A 22,863-nucleotide genomic window follows, 5' to 3' on the forward strand; every position below is an offset into this window, starting at 1 on the left:
TGGCATTGGGTTGAATCCACTAAGTTGGAATTTGATAAGGAAAAATATTACTCTTATACTTGGGTTTAAAAAGTAAATGCCACAACCATGATGGAGGGCAATTATGGCCAGAGAGCAGTTGGTTTGACAAAGATCTGTGGGGTTCAGTGGATTATAAGTTCAGGGAGATGAGGATTGATGCCAGCTTCTTAAATGACCCAAATCCAGGGCCACCCTAGAGCCAGAAGGAGGACTAACAGCTAAACTGCTAGTCCCTTGGGAGAAGATGCCTGGAGCTCCAGAGGGTGGGTCTGAGAGCCAGGGCCTCTGATTTTATATCCATGACAACCAGAGGAAGCTGGTGTCCATAAGCCTAATTCCCTACCTGCTGTTCTGTATGACAAGCCTTCTGATATAAAAAATAAAGATTAATTGAGAAGAGAACATATAATCAATTATCATTGAAAAAGCACTGAGTGGCAAGACCTCATTGGAGCAGATCTTTAGTTTAATTAAATAGTAAATTTATGGAACTCATCAAATCTGCTCCTGAAGTTTTTAACAACACTGGGAGCATGGAAATAAAGAGGGTTTGAGAGCACCAATGTATTAGGTTGACTTGACCTCATACAAGAAAAGATCTAAGAACTACATTCAGTGTATTGAATTTGACCTGCTGGAATTGCAGTAAAAGAAGATAAGGGATGAACTCACTAATTTAACAGCAGTGGGAAAGATTTTGGATAAATTTATTGAAATTGTGTTCAGTAGCTATCAGAACTAACAGATGAGGAAAAAATGAAAGATTAGCTTCTGAAACCTATCAAATTATCCACAGCATTCAGGCTTTCCATGAACAATTTATTATTGCAGTACGAGTTCCAAAAGAAACCAAATTGGAGGTGTCTACTCTTAAAGACTGTATACTAATTCATTTCAAGAGTACTAAGAGACATGAAGATATTATTTATGTGAAGTGGAATGGAATAATGAGTGCTAAAATGTTGGAAGACATGACACTTACTTTATCTGATAGTGTAAGCTTAAAAATCAATAACAAAATACTTCAAGTATTATATTTTTATAAGAATTTATTAATAATAACTTGAATAAAAGGAAAGAGGTAGTCTTAGTAAAGAGGAGGATCCCTGCCCAGGAGCACCAGAGAGAGCAAGGAGGAGAGTGCAAGAAGAAGAGAAAGGGAAGGTGGAGTTTACAGAAGCTTATTTACAAAATGTGAGGATGCAAAGTAGGGAACATAATTCAAGGAATTCTGGGAAAAGTAAAGGAATTCTGGGGAACGTAGTCCTGGGATACAAAACTCCATTTACATATTCCCCCCGGGATCCTTTGGGAGACTAGTTGCCCCAATGGATCATAGAAACATAACTAATTTATAACTTTAACTAGAGGTACATACAATATTGCAGCTTCTAAAGAGAAATTACAATAATTTGGGGATAAAAGAGAAAAAGAACAAAACCAATGATTGCTACATTGACGAAAGCCAATTTGGGGGCACCCCTTTGGGGTAAGAGTGTACATTTAAAACAAATGCATTCAATCCCTCCCCACAGTTCAGTTCAGTTCACCACATCCTAACATTCACTCTGGATCTTTTGGTGCTGTGTGTGGTTTCTGTAGGCAACTTCATGGCACCTTCTCCAAATACATCATTTTCTGGATTCAGGGAGGTAGCAAATTTTTTATCCTAAAATTACTCTTAAAAGAATTTAAACTTTGCATTACAGTATAATAATACATTCCCCCCTGAGGAGGATATTGACAAACCCAGGGATTGCTCAGGAATGCATGGTATATGAATCAATTGGCAAAAGAAAATAAAAAACATCAAAAAATCCAAATAAAAGAGAAACAGTAATTTCTGGATGAAATATAAAATATCAAAGTTTTGTGTCTAAAAAAATCTAAGTAAGAAAAAAATAAACCTATAATAGGTCCTTGAATCAGGGCCCAATTAAAGTGATTTATGTCCCATAAGCCTGTAGTAGCAATTATGCATTTACCCAATCAGCAGCCAGGACTACAGAAAGTTTGCCACACTATGAAAGGCAGAAAAAGGACTAGATTTTAGCAGCAAATTGGAAAATAGCATTCCATGGTCTGATTTTATCTTTTTTCTCAGGGATACAGGAGCCAGGATGGCAGCCAAAGTGAGGTGCTTGATAGAATGTTGGATGGGGAAGACCTGCCTCTGATGTATGTCAAAGAGCTTAAACCTCAAACCTCAAACAAGTTCAAGTCCTCTTGTCTCGACTCAGAATCTCCTTGATCCCACTAGGATTTGTTGGTTTCTTTGACCTTGTGCTCGATTGGCACTATGCAGGTTAACTTTGTGCTTCTTAGGCATTGTACAATGGCTCTTTTTGTGTTCCCTTCTCTTGGAATTAGACAGAATAATTAAGCACAGTCCCATAACATTAAACAATGAAACTTTCTATAGTTTAAAGCTTTTTGGGTATGCATTGACATTAGGGCTAATGGACATTTTAAACTTACCCTAGTGCAAAATGAAAAAAGACTCAGTACTGGTAATATGTGCTCTGAGTACAAAAAATGAGAGAAAAAGAAAACTCAAATACCGTATTGCACATACGAGGAAAAAATAATAAAAAAAGTTACAGTTTCATACCAGAGGGAGGGAGATTTCCCAAGAGGCTTAATTTCAAATGGGTTATAATCTTATTTGGGAGGTGGGGATGATTTTTCCTGTGAAGTCTAGTAGCTTTGAATGAGTTTTTTTATATTTGTAACTCTTCAGCTTCCTCTACCCTTCCAGCAGAATGATATAATTCTTTATTTAAAGCTTTTATTTATTTATTTATTTATTTATTTTTAAACCCTTGTACTTAGGTGTATTGTCTCATAGGTGGAAGATTGGTAAGGGTGGGCAATGGGGGTCAAGTGACTTGCCCAGGGTCACACAGCTGGGAAGTGGTTGAGGCCGGGTTTGAACCTAGGACCTCCTGTCTCTAGGTCTGACTCTCACTCCACTGAGCTACCCAGCTGCCCCCAGAATGATATAATTCTTGGTGACATTTTAGACCCAAAAGGTTTTCATTACAGTATAGAGGTTTGTGTTTTTTTCCAGGCTTCTCTGCCAAATTTTGGAATGATGGCACTAATAGATTTTGTTAAAAATATCTTTGCCAAGGTTGAAAGGTTGGCTACATCTGTAGAATTTGTGACAAGTATCCATGAGCTTCAAAGATGTTTTTTAAATGTCACACAGCAAGTGGCTATATAGAGACTTATGTGAATCCTATATAAACTGTCTAATATGTCCATATATGTCCTACCCATTATACATGGAGTTGAGGACTACATAGTGAAAATCACTTAAGATAACTCATCCATTACATCTTTAATAAATGAAGAGATGGGGAAATACAACAGTGCCATTGTACTTCTCTTTAACTACAAATGGACCCTTACTTCTTGTTACAAAGAACTGAAAGGCAGGCAAATGATCAGTCAGAGGTATTGATGCTACTAGCTATTTGAAAATCATGTCTGAAGACCCATTAAAATCAATTGAGATATTTAACTTATTAAATTCTCCAAAGCTTGTATACAGGTTGTAATCAGTTTGATGGAGTCTATCCATCATCCATGTGACAATTAACAAAGGCAAAAAGGCAGAAAAGGCCATTAAGCAACATGTGATCTTGATGGATCTGGTGACAAACCCAGCATCCATAAAGACTTATGGTTTTGCCAGGAAAAGGGTTTGTGCAAGGTGTTTATGAGCTTTGACAATGATATGCTCTTCAGCACAGTCATAGGGGAAAGGTATAAATAAAGATAATGTAACAGAACATATAGTTGATAACCAAAACACAGTAGCTGAAAATGATTCAGTGTAACAGAAAGATATTAGATTAGGTTAATATGTGAACTTAACAAAAGAAAATTAAATCTTAAAACAATCAGCAAATATAATATATGTGACAGGATGTAGCACTGAACTCAAAAGTCCTTTTCTCCCATTCCAATAGACTTCTTCACTATTATGGAGGGGAAACAGCACTCAAAAAGTTAATATCAATAAACTTCCAGATCTCTTTAAGTTTCCTTCCCCTCCCCAATATGATCATGCATTTAGATTCCTTTGATCACACCTCTGGGGTGCCCCATACCTGCACTGAACAAAGTGTGGACAAACCCCATATAGGATGTGGTGCAGAGACTGGGCAGGCCAAAAACGACAAAGGGGAGTAAGGTGAATCTCCCCCTTGAATCTTAAGATTAGTCAAGCTATCAACTGCAAGGTATCTAATCAGCACAAAAACTCTCATGAAGAGAAGTAAGAAAAGACATCCTAAAGCTGTAAGCTATGTGAGCTGGGTAAGGCTCTCTGGAAATGGAAGCTGTTTGAGATGGACAGGAAACGGGGCCATGCTTACAATCTCTACTTCCTGTCAGTAGATGGCACTACCCTAGTATGCATTGCCTAGGAGTAAAAGCCTCACAAGGAATGTTTGGGAGAAAAGTTCCCTCCCTTCCCCCACACAGGGGTAAAAACAATGTCCCCATGATACATCAGTCCCCTCCCCCATAGCTAGGAACATAAAAGCCCTCTCTTAGGTTAGTCAGGTTTGAAAAACCCATGTGGAGTGGGGGGAGGATTTATTCTTTACCCTCCATGCAGAAAAAACAAAGTTGCTTCTAAACAGCTCTTGAACCCTTGGGCAATTGGGCCCAGACAGCAGTAGTTCATGGACAGTAGAAATGGCAAGGACCCCTAGGCTAAGTCATGCAAATGAAAGTGGTGGGCAGTGGAACAAGCAGCAGGGAACCAGAAGTGGCAGGAGAGAAAACATGACTTTGCAAAATTTTTCTACTCCCTATTCTTTTCTCAAGAGCTTTAAAAAAAATTGAGAATTCTATCCCAAAGTGGTAGCAGAGATGTAAGTGTAGAAAATCAATATCCAAATACTTCAAGTATCATATTTTTATAAGATTTTAATAATAACTTGAATAACTCCTTTTTCAGTTCAGACAAAAAACACAAATCAGTCATGGAAGATTTCTGTGTCCAGTTTAAGATCAGCTTTAAGAAAAGGAAAGTGATAGCCTTAGTAAAGAGGAGGATCCCAGTCCAGGAGCACCAGAGAGAGCAAGGAGAAGAGCTAAGGAAGAAGAGAGAGTGAGGGTGGAGTTTACAGAAACTTATTTACAAAATGTGAGGACACAAAGTAAGGAATATAATTCAAGGAATTCTGGGAAAAGTAAAGGAATTCAGGGGAATGTAGTCCTGGGGCACAAAGCTCCATTTACACAATAGTAAGTCTATTGTTCATTCTGACTGAGAAGAAAATCTATGATAGAATGGATCAAGAGGAAAACTACTTGGACTGTCTTGAATACTGAAACTCTAGAATGATTTTGTCAATTTTTTGGGTCAAGTTGGCCTAATTTCCTCTGTGGTCAGACTCCTTTCTTCAGTTCAGACTAAAAATATAGTTCTTCCTCTGAATGTGGGTAACATTCTTTTCCATAAATTCCTCAGAATTGTCCTGTGTCATTGCATTGCTGCCAGGACAGAAGTCCATTACATTCGATTTTACCACAGTGTATCCGTCTCTGTGTACAATGTTCTTCTGGCTCTGCTCCTTTCGCTCTGCATCAATTCCTGGAGGCCTTTCCAATTCACATGGAATTCCTCCAGTTTATTATTCCTTTGAGCACAATAATATTCCATCACCAGCAGACACCACAATTTGTTCAGCCATTCCCCAATTGAAGGGCATACCCTCATTTTCTAAATTTTTTGCCACTACAAAGAGTACAGCTATAAATATTTCTGTACATGTCTTTTTCCTTATGATCTCTTTGGGGTATAAACCCAGCAGTGGTATGGTTGGATCAAAGGGCAGGCATTCTTTTAGAGCCGTTTGAGCATAGTTCCAAATTGCCCTCCAGAATGGTTGTATCAGTTCACAACTCCACCAGCAATGCATTAATGTCCCAATTTTGCCACATCCCCTCCAGCATTCATTACTCTCCCCTTCTTTCATTTTAGCCAATCTGCTAGGTGTGAGGTGGTACTTCAGAGTTGTTTTGATTTGCATTTCTCTACTTATTAGAGATTTAAAACACGTTCTCATGTGCTTATTGATAGTTTTGATTTCTTTATCTGAAAATTGTCTATTCATGTCCCTTGCCCATTTATCAATTGGGGAATGGCTTGATTTTTTTGTACAATTGATTTAGCCCCTTATATATTTGAGCAATTAGACCTTTGTCAGATTTTTTTGTTATAAAGATTTTTTCCCCAATTTGTTGATTCCCTTCTAATTTTGGTTGCACTGCTTTTATTTATATAGACCCTTTTTAATTTAATGTAATCAAAATTATTTTTTTTTTTTACATTTTGTAATTTTTTTCTAAATCTTGTTTGGTTTTAAAATCTTTCCTTTCCCAGAGATCTGACAAGTATACTATTCTGTGTTTGCTTAATTTACTTATAGTTTCCTTCTTTATATTCAAGTCAGTAGAAACACAGAAGAAAAACAACTGCTTGAACACATGGGCTGATGTGGATATGATTTGGGATGTAGACTCTAAACAACTACTCCAGTACAACTATCAATAATATGGAAATAGGTCTTGATCGAAGACACATGTAAAAATGAGTGAAAATGTGCGGTGGCTATGGAGGTGTGGGTGGGATGGGGTGGGTGGAGGGGAGAGTAAGAACATTAATCATGTAACCAAGGAAAAATTTTCTAAAAATAATCAAATGAATCAACAAACACAATAATTAAATTAAAAAAAAAATTAAGGCAATTGGGATAATCTTAATATGTCCATGAGAAAAACCTTGTTGAAGAAGAGACTTTAAGGTTCTATTTTGATCTTTAAAGTAAAATGTTTTCTTTTAAAAAATAACAATATGATGAAATCTTATAAATTTCAGTAAATTGAGGCCAGTGCTATAGAAAATTAAAAAAAAAAACAAAACGCAAATCAGTTGTAGAAGATTTCTATGCCCAGTTTGATATCAGCTTTAAGGTCAGTGGTTTTTAATTATTTTCTTCTACACCTTTATATCAATTATTGTGGGAAACAGCTCAGTTTATAAATATTTCTGAAAATGTAATTAGCTATTTGCATAATTAATGCAAACAATTTTCCAATGGAATAATTTCCTGGAAATAATCTTTTATAGCACAAGTGTTGCTAGTAAAATATAGGAACTAATCTGAAATTGAAGAACCCAGAATGTCATTAACTTCTTTACCTTGAAGAATATATAATATGAACCAAATGAAATTATGCTTTATATCACGCCAATGCTCTTTACATTGTCTGTGGTCAGCTGTTTAAATAGTTAAGGTGTATGAAATAGAATAGATTGTGAATACCCCTGACTATATGTTTAGATAAAAAAAATATATAAGTATATATAATATGGGATGTATTTCTGTTACATTACATATGTATATAATGTTTAGATAACTCATAAGAAATGTGAGACATACGTCAAATTTTCATCTTGTAAAGTAAAAATTGTGACTATTAAAAGTAATAAAAAAGGAGTCAATAATTGGACATAGAGGCCAAGAAATCTAATACCTTCTGCTATATTAAGAGAGGAATAACTTGGGACAGGTTCAGAGAAACCCCAAAGGACTCATATGACCTGATGCAGAGTAAAGTGAACAAAACCATGAGAACAATCTAGATAAAGACAGTAACTTTATAATTTAATAATTTTAAATTTAATATGAGAAACTTAAAAACAATAATCTATCCTAGGGGTCAGAAAACCACCCACTACCTTTTTTGTTTGTTTTAGTCATTTATTTTTTTTTAGTTAAGAATGGCTTTTGCATTTTGAAAAAAAAATTGTATTTAAAAATATGGAGACCATTCTTAACTCTCTGGCTATACAAAAACAAGTAACAGGTGGGATTTGGCCCTGGAGCCATAGTCTGTTAACTGCTGATTGGCTCTTTCTGACCCCAATGGCCAATCATGACTCTACAAAAATGGTACTAAATCATGCTTAGCACTTCTTGGCAGAGTGGTTGACTACATGTGCAGAGTGAGACATTCTTAGATATGATCAATGACTAGATTTTTTAAGAGGAAAAACTTTATATTTATTTATTTGTTGGTTTTTTAGAAAATTTTTTTCCGTGGTTACGATTCATGTTTTTGCTCTCTCTCTCCCCCACCTCCCATAGCTGACACACATTCCCACTGGTTTCTTCATGTGTCATCGATCAAGACCTATTTCCATATTTATTGTTCTAGGGTGGCCATTATATGCCACCTGGTACGTGGTATATTTAGTGAGTGGTTTATGTTATTTAGCACATATATGCAAATATGTAAATAAATACATATGAAGATAGAGATAGATAGATAGATGGATGGGTGGATGGATGGATGGATGAATGGGTGGATGGATGGATGGATGGATGGGTGGATGGATGGATGGATGGATGGATGGATGGATGGATGGGTGGATGGATGGATGGATGGGTGGATGGATGGATAGCTGTGGTGTGGAAGTATGTGATGCATAAATGGTGTTGGCAGGTACTTCTAAAGTCAACTTAGAAATGAAACGTCTCTCACCACTCTTTGATACTCTCTGTCTATATCTGTTTCTCTGTCTGTCTCCTTCTTTGGATGCTCTAGATCAGGGGTCGGCAACGTATGGCTCTCGGGCCATATCTGGCTCTTTTGAGGGCTAGATCTGGCTCTTTCTGCAGGAACCATGAAGTCCATTTTTTTCCAGGCACTGTTACAGGAGCAGCACTGTGAGCACTGGACGGCTCTCACGAAGTGACATTTTAAAAAATGTGGCATTTATGGTTCTCATGGACAAAAAGGTTGCCGACCCCTGCTCTACATGATGACCAGAGAACCTGGATTCAATTGGAGCAACTCTCTGCTCCTTGCCCCCTGTCCTCTGCCTGGAAGATGGTAAGTCCTACTTATGGGTAAAAAAAAAAGATATAGAAAATTCTGGAGCCATGTACCCCCATAAAATGCTGCTACTTACCTGGATCATACAAACACAGTTTTATAGTTAGTAATTTGGAGATCCCTTTGCTTCATCATGGAAATGATATTCTTCATGCCAATGATGCCATGTACACAAGAAGTAGCATTGAATGCATAATTTAGGAGGTGGGGTGCCAGTTATGTAGTGAGAGGAATAATAAAATGATTATTTGAATATCGCATTGCTATCCACAAGATATTTAAAGGTTTGGGCAGCCAGATGGCTCAGTGGAAAGAAAGCCATCAGTTAGAGATGGGAGGTCCTGGGTTCAAATCTGATCTCAGACACTTCTTAACTGTGTGTCCCTGGTCAAGTCCCTTAACCCCAACTCTCTAGCCTTTAGAACGGAAACTTAGGATTTTAAAAGATTTTGGGTAGATCTTCTAGAGAGCTGAACAATGACCAACGATGAGAAGGCATTAGCGAGTGGCAATCTGCAGTGGAAGGAAGGTCCTCACTGATGGGAACAAAGCCATTGACAAATCTCATTTCTAATAGCCAGTAGCTGTGGGAATCGGGACAAGTCACTCAATCTCTCTGTGTATAAGTAGCCTAGTGTGTAGGTAGGATGCGCTTTCCAGCCTCGCTCTCCCCAAGCTCCTCCTCCCCTGCATCCCATTTTGTGTGCATATGTTGTGGGCAGCAGAGTGGTCTCTGGGTCGGTGCTTGCGGTGGAACACAGACTTGAGCCGGAGCTCTGGTGCCTGCTGTGAGTTCGAGGGCTTTTTTGGTCTTAATTGGCTTGGGAGGCTTCTGATTCAGCTTAGGGTATTTTAGCTAGGTGATATTTTCTGTCTCCTTCCTACATCCCCCACTTTTTACTTTATCTCCATTTTGATGAAAACTTAATTGTTAAGAGCTACTACCAGAGAGTTAATTATATTAACGGTGACCACAATCTTTTTAAAATCAATATTACATTTATTATGTTACTTTCATTATTACATTAGTCTAGAAAAAAGAGGGGGTTGTGCTAGACGGCCTCTGAGTTTACTTCCAGCTCTAGACCTAGAATCCCATGATTCTTTAGGTTACCCCGAAACAACAGAAATGTGAGAAATCACAAGGAAAGAACTCATCATTAGTCCTTGTAAAATCCTCCCACTCCGTAAGTGTCTCTGGGCTCTTAAATTCTGGAAGAACTCCAGATCAGGTCTTATTCCCGTCTGCTTTTGCTAATGGTCATTGTAGATGCTTTCCAATATTCATTTGCAAGAGTTGTATTACACAGTTGCCCTTTCCTTTGGGGAAACATTCACTTTAATTACTGTTCATTTCCCCTAAAAATGGCAGTAATTAAAATGGCTCCTCAAACGTTTCTTTAATCCTTGAATCCGTAGCCTTCCTTGAACTCTACCAGTCCAGCAAACTCCCACTGTGATGAGAACTTGAAACTTTTGTGGATGCAGGACTCGAAGGAATAGAAAATATGTTTCATATTTGTTCTCGTGGCTGATTTTAGGGGGTTGTGCAATGAGAACCTGGCCCAACTCGGTTTCCCTCAAGAGCAGCGGAGGGGCAGGGCAACCTCAGAGCTGCAGCAGGACCTGGGCCAAAGGCAGAGGAGAAGAGGGAACCGAAGCACGAAGTGAGGGATTACAAGGTCAGACATAAGGCCTGAATATTGGGCTTGTCCCCCATTCTCTCTCCCTCCTCTCCTCTGTGTCCTGGCTTCCCTCGCTTCCTTCAGGACTCCGTTAGTCTCCCCTTTAACCTTGTCCTCCTTAATCTTAGCGCCTTCCCTCTGAGGCTACTCTACCTTCAAGGCAATTCGGCTTGCTTCCATCGAGCCCTTTGCATGTTATCTTCCCCCCATGTTCTCCTTTCTGCTCATTTGATCCTCCCAACAGCCCTGCATGGTAGATGCTGTACTTGGCATAAAGTAGACACTGAGTACATGAGCATTGTTCTGACCTGACTTGTTTGCAGAATTTGCCAATTCTACAGAGCTCAGATAATGGGTACAAGAGGGCTGGGAGTGGTGGTGGGGGGACTTCTTTGACATTCTTGGTGCTCACGTCCAGGGTTTTCACTTTCTCTGACTTGGGACTAGAGGGCCCGGGGCCATGCCCACCCACAGTTTCCCTTTCATTGTCCTTTCACCCAACTCTTCTGCAGATAGGAATAAAGATAGAAGCAGGATGCTTGAGTGGAAAGACTCGGAAGTCCGAAGGTCTCCATTGGAATCCCAGGAGGCCAAAACATTTCCATCTCTTGGTCTCCGTTTCACCAACTACAAAAGGAGAGAGTTGAAAGAGATGACCTCTGAGGTTCTTTCTAGCTCTGAAAGGCCGTGGATTTCTGCCTGCTTCCTTCTCTCTTATGTTCTTTTTGAAATAAACATGCAACCCTTGTTTGAGATTAAAAAAAAAATTATAAGCAAATATAAGGAAATAAGGGCTTAAAGTAACAAACAGACCAGGAAATATATAGAACCCTAAGAGAGTTATACTGCCTCTAGGAATAGTTAGCCCTGATCTTCCAAGGAAAAGCCAATAAGAGCTAGCCTCTGTTCTAACTTTCCCTCATAGTCACTGACTCCATTCTTGGAGTTGTCCCCAGGAGTCAGCCTAATCCCAGTCTTGACTGAATTAGATTCTAATCCCGAGAGAGAGGCCAAGGTTAGCCTGGATTGTCAGCAAGGCTGCTTTGTGTCTGGATTCTTCCTCAGGACTTGTTTCCTAAATTTCATCCCAGAATATGGGGGCCCTACTTGAAAAAGGCATTTCTTTATAGGGACCTAAAAATGCCTGCATTGGGTTTGCCCCCCATCCTTAAATCTTCATTGACCGTAACCCCTAGGCTATTATTCTCTGTCTCCCTTTCACAATCAGACTCCTATCTTTCACCTCCCACTCATTTCCCATTCCTGGAAGCCTTATTTCAGACTCCACCATTCCACCAAGACTTCTCTCTTTGAGTTTACCAGTGATTCATTAGATTCTTAATCTGATGGATTTTTCTCAGTTTTCATCTTCTTTGACCTCTACACAGTCTTTCCTTCTAATGACCACCTCCTCCTTCAAAATATTCTCTTCTCCTTGACTTTTCTTGGCACTGCTCTTTCCTGGTTTTCCTCCTACCTGTCTCACTGCTTCTGCTTAGTTAGTCTCCTTGTTTGGGACATTATTCAAGTACCTCCCACTTTAGTGTGATTGACCCCAAGAGTCTTTTGTTGGACCTCTTCTCTTCTCTCTTTGCCTTCTCTCTTTGGTCATCCCATCTGCTATCAAATGGGTTCAATCAATTATCACGTCTATTCCAATGGTTTTTGAATATATGATATATAATATATATTAAATAATATATTATATAAATAATATAATATAGTATTATATATATTCATATGTGGATATATATATATATATATATATATATATATATATATACCTAACTCTTTTCTTTTCCTGAACTCACATCTCAAATCAAGCCAATAAGTGCCTGGAACCTTGTAAGAGCTTTATGAATGTTTATTGATTGAATAACTAAAATTGTCTGCTGACTATCTCTTCCCAAATAGTCCCTGCACTTCAACTTGAACACATTCAAAAACTAAAATCCTAGTCCTTCCCTTAAACAGGTCTCTCCTCTCAACTTCCCTATTTCTGTTAAGAACACCACCCTAAGAGAGGCAACTTGGTGACTCAGTGGATAGATAGCGCACCAGGTCTGGGTTCAGGAAGACTTAAGTCCAAATCTGGCCTTAGACAATTACTAACTGGGTGACCCTGGTCAAATTGATGTGGTTAATGTGACTGGATCTCATTGAGTCCAGAAATGATGGGCACAATACTAATTGGGTCTCATTCAAAGAATTGATTGATGGCTCAATCTGACTCCATTTAAAGGAAACATGTTTTATTGTAAGATTAGTAACAGTGTCATTGGTATAGTAAGTAATCAAGGTAAAGAGGTATGAGAAGGGGAGAGAGAGAGAGAGAGAGAGAGAGAGAGAGAGAGAGAGAGAGAGAGAGAGAGAGAGAGAGAGAGAAGGTAGAGGATAGGGGTTCTCAGGAATGCTTTTGGTCTTGATTAGTTACTAAGGAAGGAGCCATTTGGGCAGTTGTGTCTCTAAAGAACTGATGTCATTTTACCCATGATCCACTTTGGTCTGTGAGACTTTACCCATGGTTCACTCCATCTGCTTGGGAGGAGCAAACTGCAAGGTAAATGAGATGCTAGTGAGATGTTAAATACCGTGGAGCAACAATAGGTCATTTTTGCCTGATTCTGCAGTCTCTGAGGAAGACAATGAATGTAGAGATTGAATCTAGTCCCGTGTGATTAGGGAACTAAACCACCTGTGTTTGCTGTTCAGAGACCCCAACCAAGAAGCTAGGTTGTGTCTAAAGACTGATGTGAGGAATTTTCTTATGATTGTGAATCTAAGCAACTCATATGTCTTATCTGAAAGGTGGCCCCACACTAATCAACTAGTTAGTGTTTCAGTGTTCTTTGATTCTGTACAATTACTTGCCAGGTCTTGTAGGACATTTCAGCACACATCAAAATCACTTAACCCCTTCCTGACTCAGTTTTCACACCTGTAAAATGGGGATAATAATAGCACCTACCTCCCAGACTTGTTGTGAATATTGAATAAGATATTTGAAAAAACATTTAAGTAGAGTGGGGGCACTTGGTAGGTGTTTAATAACTGCTCATTTCCTTCTTTCCAATCAGTCAGGCTGAAGATCTTGAACTTGCCTCTGATTCTTTTCCTTTGTTCACTTTCCTTTACCCACTTCAAAAAAAAAATCCCAACATATTGAATCTATCACATAAGAATTAGTGGACAGTACATTCAATAGGAGTAAATGGAGTGATCAGAAGACCAAGAAAGTTAGTACTATCTTGGCCTACATGGAAAGAGACCTACTTCCAAGAATAAGGAAATGAGAATCATCCTGCCTTCTTCCCTCAGCAGACCCCACTGGGAGTGCTTTCTTCATTTCCAGACTCTGTTTTAGGAAGGGTATTTTAATGAACTGGAGATTATCTAGAAGAGGGAGACCAAGAAGTTGAAAGGACAAGATATATGTCCATATGAAGACTGACTGAAGGAATTGGGAGTATTTAATCTAGAGAAGAGAAGTTTGAGAAAGGCTCAGGACATGACAGTTGACTTCAACTATTTGAGGGACTGTTATAAGGAAGAAGCATTCAACTAGTTTGCTGGCACAAGGCATAGAAATAATTAAAAATGCCCTATGCCAAAATAAATTCAGAATGGGTAAAAGACAAATATAAAGGGAAATTACAAGTAAATTAGGTGAACATATAATAGTACACCTGTCAGGTCTATGGGAAAAGAAACAAATTAAGACCAAGCAAGAGACAGAGAACATTACAAAATGTCAAGTGAATAATTTTAATTACATTAAATTAAAAAGGTTTTGTACAAATAAAACCAATCCAATGCAACCAAAATTGTAAAGGAAATAACAAATATAGAAAAAAATTATAACAAAAACTTCTGACAAAGGTTTAATTTCTCAAATTTACAAGGAGCTAAGACAATTGTACAAAAAAAATCAAGCCATTATGCAATTGACAAATGGTCAAGGTACATGAACAGGAAGTTTTCAGATAAAGAAATCAAAACTATCAATAAGCACATGAAAAAGTGTTCTAAATCCCTCCTAATTAGAGAAATGCAAATCAAAACAACACTGAGGTACCACTTTACACCCAGCAGATTGGCCAATATGACAGTAAAGGAAAATAATAAATGTTGGAGGGGATGTGGCAAAATTGGGACATTAATGCACTGCTGGTGGAGTTGTGAATTGATTCAACCATTCTGGAAGGCAATTTGGAATTATGCCCCTCTAAAGGACTTTAAAAGAATGCATGCCCTTTGATCCAGCAATATCACTGCTAGGTTTGTACCCTAAAGAGATAATAATGAAAAATATTTGTACAAAAATATTCATAGCTGTGCTCTTTGTGGGGGCAAAAAATTGGAAAAATGAGGTGGGGTCCCTTAATTGGGAATGGCTGAACAAATTGTGGTATATGATGGTGATGGAATACTACTGTGCTGACAGGAATGATGAACTGGAGGAATTCCATGTGAACTGGAAAGACCTCCAGGAACTGATGCAGAGTGAAATGAGCAGAATCAAGAGAGCATTATACTCAGAAAGTGAAACATTATGGAGCAATACAATGTAATGGACTTTGCTAATACAAGACAGTCCCAAGGGACCTATGAGAAAGAATGTTATCCATATGGAGAGAAAGAACTGTGGGAGTAGAAACACAGAAGAAATACAAATGACTTGTCCTTTCTTTATATGGATATATGATTTGGGGTTTTGGTTTTAAAAGATTGCTCTATTGCGAAAATGAATAATTTGGAAATAGAAATAAGTGAAAACATTTGTGTAACCCAGTAAAAGTGCGTATTGGATCTGGGAGGGGGAAGGGAAGAGGGGAGGGAAAGAAAATGAAATATGTAAACATGGAAAAATATTTTTAAAATAAATTTTTTTTAAAGAATTCATTAAAAATGGGTGGATATAGCAAAGGGCCTAAAAGAATTATGTCCTGATGTCAGGAAATTCTCTGCTCTCAACTCAAAGAGTTAGAGGGATCCAAACATAGACTGTGATACCTCAGCAGGAAGTATATTCTCCTTTGCTGGAGGTTCTCAAACAAACATTGGATGAGCATTGGTCAGTTGTATGGTAGAAGGGATTCTTATTCAAGTATAGGATACAATAGATAGTTTCCAATGTCTTTACAATTTTTTCATATCTGAGATTAGATGCTGAATATTCTTATTTATTCTATCTCCAAAATCTATTCTAGATTAGAATAATCTAGAATCCATAATCTAGAATCTACTCTCCTTTACTTGTATGACCACCATTTTATTTCAAGCCTTCACCCCCTCCTTCTGGGGCTCTCACAATGACCACCTCTTTGGGCTCCTAGTTTTTAGGCTTTTCCCTCCCTGGTCTATTATCCATTAACCTGCCAAAATTATATTCCCAGGACCCTAATCTGAACATGTCCCTCTTTAGATTAAAAAACAAACTTTTAGTTGTTCTTTGTTTTTATGATAAAATATAAATTCTTCATCTAGCATTTAAGGCCTTTGACAATTTGACTCCACTATTCCTCTCCGGTCTAATTTCAAATTTTTCTCCTTCAAAAGTTTTCATTCCAGCCCATCTGACCCAATTGGAGTTATCCCATACTTTCTTGTCTCTGCACGTTGCCTCCCATATCTAAATGCCTTGCTTCCTCATCTCTGGCTTTCCCAACTTTCCTCTCCTCAAAATGACTTTTAAGGTCTCTTCCATCTCCAAATCTAGGATCCTATGCTTTGTGTCTATGAAAGATATATTCAATTCTCACTACATTTGTGGAACTAGGATAATAGAAGTGGATATTCTCCATTTTAGGAGGGACATCAATGAACTGAGATTTCCATGGAAGAGCAAACAAGCTGCTAAAGAGCTTGATACCATGACAATATTATATGAAACTCACTTCATGGAACTGGAAATGTCTAGCCAGAAGAAGAGGTCACTAATTGGGGACTTCCAGATGTTAAATAGTCTATGACTTCACTCTGGCCTCTGGCTAATAACATGAGCCCAATAATCACTTCTTCCCAGGGCAGTGGTGCTACAAACTTATGCAAGATTACTGATCTTAGATTACTGATTCCCTTGGCATCCCCTCATCTAATACAAAGGAATCCTCTTTGGAATTTCATCCCTATGGGAGATATGACATGGAATGTGTATTTGGCTTCAAATGAAGAGATAATTTTCATATTCATAACATTCATACATACAACATTTGACATAATGTAACATTCATAACTTGAATATCATCTTTGCCACTCACTTGGGCAAGTTTTGGAGACTCACTTTCCTAATGCACAAAGTTGAAACAATCATAACTCCACTGTATTCCTTGAGGTCTATTGTGAAACTAAAAAATAGATACAGTGCAAATTTTGTTTTAAACCTTAAAGTGTTAGGTAAATGTATGATTTTTATTCTATTAGTCTTTTAAAAACGTTGATGGATCTATCTGGACACATTTTCCTTTTTCTTTATCTTTAAGTTCAGTTAAAATTTACATGAACAATAAGATCTGATCCATTTATTGTCCATTTCCCACAAAAGGCACAAGATTATGTGCATATCTGGGATGTTGACTCTCAGCTCTCCTATGAGATATTCTTTTTCAGAAGAGCTCCCCTTCCTTTAGGAGGAATGTGTCCACCCAGTTCTCCAAGTCTAACACCATCCTATGGTAATAACTTGGCTTGCTTGGTTTGCTGCTTTGGTTGGGGACAAACTTCTGTCTTAGCTTCTTCCTGGAGAAGCAGGTAAAGGATGTTTCTCCATGCCTTATTGGTTTAAAGGAAGAGGTTGTGATGTGCAAAGTTGAAAGAGAAAATTCAGGCTAACTGGCTGCCCTTAATCCTTTCATTCCAACACACATGACTTCAGGATGGAGAATTTGTGGTTTTTGATGACAGTCCTTTATTTCAGAGGAATGCATGATTTCTGATCTTTTGTCTGTCAGATTCTTTCTGCTCTTAATTGACTGTTACTTCATAATTTCTCTGGAGAAATAGAAACAGCAGCCATGCATCTCCAAAAGATACTCTTTGATCTCAGATTCTAGGAAATAAAACACCTGCGTAGTTATAGAATCCAGACTGGGGAGAAGCTTTCAGTGGGACCCCAATGGGATTATTCTGTTCTCTTTATAAGAACACTTCCAGGGCCAATTTCAACAGTTGATCATCTAATATGATTGGGTCCTGGGCTAAGCACACTGGGGATAGAAAGAAAACTCAACAACTGTCCTTGCCGTCAAGGAACTGCCAGTCTAATGAGGAAGACAATGTGCAAATTGCTATGTACAGACAGAATATATACAGGAGACATTGGAGATAGTTTCAGAGGGAAGGCACTAGCGATAAGTCAAACAGAACAGGCTTCTTGGAGAAGGTGGCATCTTATCTGCAACCTGGAGGAAATCAGAATCCAGGAGGCAGAGATGATGAGGAAGAAAGTTGCAGACATGAGAAGCAGACAGCAAAAATGTTTGTAGTTGAGAAAGATTGTTGTGCTCAAGGAATAGCAGGGAGGCCAGCTAATATTATTGAATCACAAATACATTAGGGGTTGGCATAATAATGTTTAAGAAGACTTATGGGACAGGTAGGTGGCTCAGTGGATAGAACACAGCCCTAAATAAAGGAGGTCCTGGGTTCAAATCTTGCCTCAGGCACTTCCTATGTGACTCTGAGCAAGTCACTTAATCCCAGTTGCCTAGCCCTTCCTGCTCTTTTGCCTTGGAACCAATACTTAGCTGTGATTCTAAGATGAAAGAAAAGGGTTTTTTAAACGAGGAAGAAGAAGACTTACAAGTTACGAAAGGGTCCAGTTACAAAGGGATTTAAAAGCCAGGGGGTTTTCTATTCCTTCCTGGAAGTGTTAGGGAGCCACTGGAGTTCATTGTGTAGAAGCGTGACATGATCAGACTTGTGCTTTAAGAAGACAAATTTGACAGCCGAGTGAAAGGTGGATCAGAGTGGGGAGAGAATTGGGATAGGGAGACTAAAAGCCTATTCCCATAACCCAGGAAACTGAGGCAAACAGAGGTTAAGTGACTTGCTGGTGGTCACACAGCTAGTAAGTGTCTGAGGCTTGATTTGAGCTCAGGTCTTCTTGACACGGAGGCTTGGCACTCTATCTTCAGTTAGGTTGTGTCACCTAATTGAAAGGGACTTGTGAAAGAGAATTCTTTACTCTATTGTCTATCCTGAATTAACATTAACTTAAGTATCTCACTAGAGACCGAAGACAGGATTGCTCCTTTCTCTACCTTTTAAATTGAATCAACAAAAGATTGAACACCCTATTTAGTGCTAGGTGAGAAGCCAGCAAGATACTTGGAGAGCTCCACCCTTTTTTTAACTCAATCAGTCAGAAACTTGTGAATTCTTTTAAAAGTTCACACAAGAGTTCACACCTTCAGAAACTGTTCCACCCGGAAACTGTGAACCTGTTTGATGAGAAATTGACCTTCAGAAGGTGAGAAGTCGATCTCACAGACACTGCCCCCTGGGCAGTGCTAGACAATTTGGAAACTGTGATTGGCCCCTGTGAAGAGGAGAGGAGACAAGAAGTCACCATAAAAGCAAGCCCAAAACTCCCTCAGAGGAGATAGTCTTTGAGAAGATAGTCTGGAGATTGTCTTCTGACTGGGGAGAGTCTTCCAAGGAGCTTCACTGGAGACTGTGGTTTGGATTGGTTTGGATCATGGGCTTGGATTGTGGCATCAACTTGGATTCTGAATCCTGGACTACTTCATTGAGTGAATGAAAAGGGCTGACTACTTTCCTAGTTTCCTAAGAGACTAGCTTCCATCTTGGGGGAGGCCTCATGGTTACTCACTAGCGGCCCTCCTGGCTGAGGACTAGTATAGGTATTTTCTCTAACCTCCTTCACATTTCTCTACTTTATTGTTTCCCCTCTATTTTAAATAAACTTCTGACTTGAGATATAATAATTTTGATGACCACATTGTTTCATATAATTTAAATTCAATCATTAAATTTAACCTTTACAGACTTCAAAGGTTATCTAGTCCAATCCATGACTACAATATTTCCATTTCTTTATCTCCCTTGACTTCTGAGACAATGCTTGGCACATAGTAGGTGCTTTATAAAAGTTTGTGGAATGAGATTGTTGAAAAGAGGAAAAACCAAAGATGAGAAGGAAGATCATTTTGCAAGATTGGCCAAAGGCAGATTTTTCTGTTTAGGGAAGGGAGGGTCTTGGGGGCAGAAAGTGTGGATGTTACTTTGTCTAGTGTTGCTCCTGGATACTGTTGATGGGATTCAATCAAGCTCTAGTCTCTGGCTGGATGATGTGGTCTGGGACTGAGACCAATAACGTGAATTGCCAATGAGTAGTTTCAAATGAGAAGCAGATTAGCCCTGAAGACTTTGAAAACTTGGGATATACTGATGGGACACTTTAACTCAGTATTTGATGCCTCCTACGTGCTTACTGGTAGAAGTGGCAGGGTGAGGATTCAAACCCAGGTCTTAATGCAGGTGCCTCATGTTTTCTTCACTGTACTTGGTAACTCTCTTTTTATTTAAAATCTTTACTTTAGTTACAATTATGGCTGACTTTAGGGATTACTCAACTCTAAGAAAGCCCCGACAGATAATAATCCACATACAAATAAACCTGTTCTGATAAGATCCAATTCCTTTGAGCTGGGAGCTTCCTGAAGCCACTGAATTTACATAGAAATTTTTCAGGAGCATAATCATTACATGAAACAAGAGGGCCTTCAGGTGTACCTCAGCCGCAATAGGGTAGGGTCATGCACTGTTGGGCAGATTCTGTGGAAAAGTCAAGTCATGGGCAAGCAGGCTGTGCAGTGGAAGAATCAACACTTTCCTTTCTGTAATGCTGTGAGGTTTACATCCCACTCAACAAAACCTGAATAAGCAAGAATTCTTATGCCTATCTGCAAATGAGGAAACTGAGCCTCATAGATATATGTGACATGAAGAATAAGTGTAGACATCTTAAACAAAGCATGCCCCAAACTGAAATCTATCCCTTCCCTCCACAAACCTTCCCTCTTTATGACCTCCCTATTAATGTGGAGTGTGCCACCAGACCCTTAGAAATTTGGCTTGCAACCCAAGTGTCAATTTGGACTCCACATTCTTTTTCACTCCATTAGCCAATGAGTTGCCAAGTCTTGTTTCCACCCTGCTGCAGTCTCTTCCACTCCAATCCATCTTCAATCCAGTTGTTGAATTGGTTATTGTAAAGTTCTGGTCTCTGCAGATGCCTATCCAATCCAATCAATTCGAAGGGCTCCTTATCATCTCCATCATTAAATGTAAAATGCTCTGCTAGACATTCAGAACCTGGTTCCCTCCTACCTTTCTTTCTGGACTTCCTGTACCTTCCTCCTTTCCTTTTAACCGGCACAGAAAGAACAGTCCAGTGACATTGGTGTCCTTACTGTTCTTCACACAAGAGCCTCTCTCTCTAGACTCAGGGCATTTTCACTGCTTGTCCCCCAAGCCTAGACTATTCTCCCTCTTCATGTCTGACTCCTGGTGTCCCTGGCTTCCCTTATCACACCTTCTACAAGAAGCCATTCTCCATGTGCCTTAATGATAGTTCCCTACCTGTTGATTCTGTGTGATTTATTCTGTTTATAGCTTGATTGCACAGCTGTTTACATATTGACTCTCCAACTGGACTCCCAATTCGGGAGCAGAGACTGACTTTCCTTTGCTTTTCTTGTATTCCCAGTGACTGGGGGAATGGCTGAAAAAGTTGTGGCCTATGATTGTATTGGAATGCAACTGCACCATAAGAAATGATGGGCAGGTTAATTTGAGAAAGCCATGGAACTATGCAGAGTGAAAAGAGCAGAACCAGCAACAGAAATACTGTTGGAAGAATGACTTGTGTATGTCCACCTCCAGAGAAGGGGCTAATAAACAGAAACAAGGAGACAAAAATGTCCATATGCAGAGATCTTTTTGTCAAATAATGCCTGTCCTAGTGTAGGGAGAGGAGGAAGAGAGGGAGACACCTGGGAATTTTAATATAACAAACAAAGAAGTTAATAAACAAACAAACCACAGTGCCTTGCACATAGTAGGTGATTAATAAATGCTTATTGAGCAAGATAAAACTTCAACCAAGTTGATTCATTTTCATTTTGAAGCGCTTTTCACCCAATTTTTTCCTTTTTCCTCATTTCCCACTTGGCCTCTTTTTAAGAGTCAGGACTGACACTTCCCTTAGCTCCGTCCTTCCAAATCATGTTCTTCAGGAAGCTCAGTGCTCTCTACCCTCAGGCTTCGAGGGCATCTTGTTGTTTGCTAGTCTGGCGTACACTAACTGTCCTCCATGGATACTGGATTTCAACACAGGCCGACTCCCTTAAAGGTCACTGTGACTTTGGGTGTTTATCCGCAGTTTGCTGTAATACATTTGCTCCAGGACATTTTCCCCTGAGCTCTCCCTGCTGTTCTGGCCCTTGCTCTGCCCATTTTCCCCAACTGATGCCTCCTTACTTATCCCCTCCTTCCAGTCAAAGTCTCGAGCTTAGGTTTGTAAAGGTCCTTTGAAACTCCAGGCTTGACATGCAAGTTTAAATTCGGTTCCATTTGGTGCTCTGGTGGTTCCCTAATCCCTAACTTTAAAAGATCCTGAACTTAATGAATTCTAGAGAGAGACAGAGACAGAGGGACAGACAGCAAAAAAACATGTCCATGTGCAATGCAGAACAGAGAAAGAGGACTGCTTGCAAAATGTTCGGCTCTATTAGGCATAGCTACTTGTGAAGCATGTCTGCCTGGAAGGGACCAGAAGGAAATTCAGAGGGAAACAAGAGGCTCAAAATGGATTCTTTTCATTGTGGTCTAGCATATTAGCTCGTAGACAATATCCTTAAAAAAAATACCCAACAACCTTTTATTACTCTAAACTTGAAAAGCACGAACGTTTCCATAATCAAAGAACAGAAAAGAGAAGACCTCCGAGGAAACTGTGACTCTCCATTCCATACGGCTTTTAAAGCACATGATTCCAACACTGCTTTGCTTGTCTCGGTCCCATTCTGCATGTTCTTCTGCTCTATTTGTGTTTTCAAATGATCCATCGATATTCTTCTCCTTCCTTTCTGATATGATCATTATTAATCCCACTTCTTTTCAAACCACTCCTAGTCAACAAAAAGCTAATCGACATTTTCCCTCCCTCCTACTCCTCTCCAAGAAGGCAGGCAAGATACAAGTTGTA

General features: G+C 39.0%; 1 pseudogene; it reads left to right on the forward strand.

Annotated features, from left to right (window-relative positions):
* The first annotated feature begins 376 nt into the window (after positions 1-376).
* Positions 377-22,863, forward strand: part of LOC123246922 — a 30,476-nt pseudogene continuing 7,989 nt past the window's right edge.

The sequence above is a fragment of the Gracilinanus agilis genome, chromosome 4, assembly GCF_016433145.1.
Source record: "Gracilinanus agilis isolate LMUSP501 chromosome 4, AgileGrace, whole genome shotgun sequence".
NCBI lineage: Eukaryota > Metazoa > Chordata > Mammalia > Didelphimorphia > Didelphidae > Gracilinanus > Gracilinanus agilis.